The following is an 806-nucleotide window of genomic DNA, read 5'->3' as shown; positions in this document are numbered from 1 at the left end:
GGTTTCGACCAGTGGGTTTAACAGAGGTAAAAACAGCTGCCTGCTGCAGCTGTATGTAACGTTGATGAGATGATGATAGTGAACCAAAACAATAAAGTGTGAACCATAAAACCAACGTTGAAATGCTTTGTAGACTTGAGATGACCTGCAGAATGGTGTGATAAGCCTCTTTGGGTTCATCACTTTGAGTGACTCCTTTTGCATCTTTTTGTAGCCATGCGATGTAATTGTTGATGTAATAATAATATTGATTAGAGCAGCTCTAAATGTTTTTAGTGTTTGTTACATGTTCCTTTTTCTGTGTGTACATCTGAATGCATCTTTGTGTGTGTGTTCCAGATCCTGCAGCTACAGATTCTCCGCGTAGCAGCAGCAACTCGGACCACTTCATGTCTGTCGTTATTATCAGCAATGTTGTGATGATGGGTCTCCAACATTACAATCAACCTCCGGTAATGCGCGCGCGCGCACACACACACACACACACACACACACACAATCACTCTCAAAAAATGTATTTGCATTTGCATTGACTCTGAGGCAATAGAATAAACCTTTTGTGTGTCTGCTCAGTATATAGGGAGGATTACAGAGTATTACTTCTATTTGGTCACCTTCATCATGTTTATTGAAGTCATGAAGAACCTTGTGCAGTTGGGCATAAGGGAGTTCATAAAATGAGGTGACACAGTACAATGAGCAAGAAATTAGCTTCTCTTATTTGCATTTGTGTGTAAGCGCCTGAAAAGTGTTCAATGACTTTTGTGTGTGTTTAGTTGGAATCTGCTGGACGTTGCTGTACTCGT

The 806-nt window shown here is 40.7% G+C and overlaps 1 long non-coding RNA gene across 1 annotated transcript; it reads left to right on the top strand.

Moving 5' to 3' along the window:
- The first annotated feature begins 6 nt into the window (after positions 1–6).
- Positions 7–806, top strand: LOC123964447. Its single transcript, XR_006823443.1, has 3 exons — positions 7–452; positions 574–682; positions 777–806. It is a non-coding gene; the product is annotated as an uncharacterized LOC123964447 (long non-coding RNA).

Source organism: Micropterus dolomieu, unplaced genomic scaffold (assembly GCF_021292245.1).
Source record: "Micropterus dolomieu isolate WLL.071019.BEF.003 ecotype Adirondacks unplaced genomic scaffold, ASM2129224v1 contig_2560, whole genome shotgun sequence".
NCBI classification, from domain to species: Eukaryota; Metazoa; Chordata; class Actinopteri; order Centrarchiformes; family Centrarchidae; genus Micropterus; species Micropterus dolomieu.
Note: the sequence above shows the minus strand (reverse complement) of the source record. Positions and strands in the feature narration are given on the sequence as shown.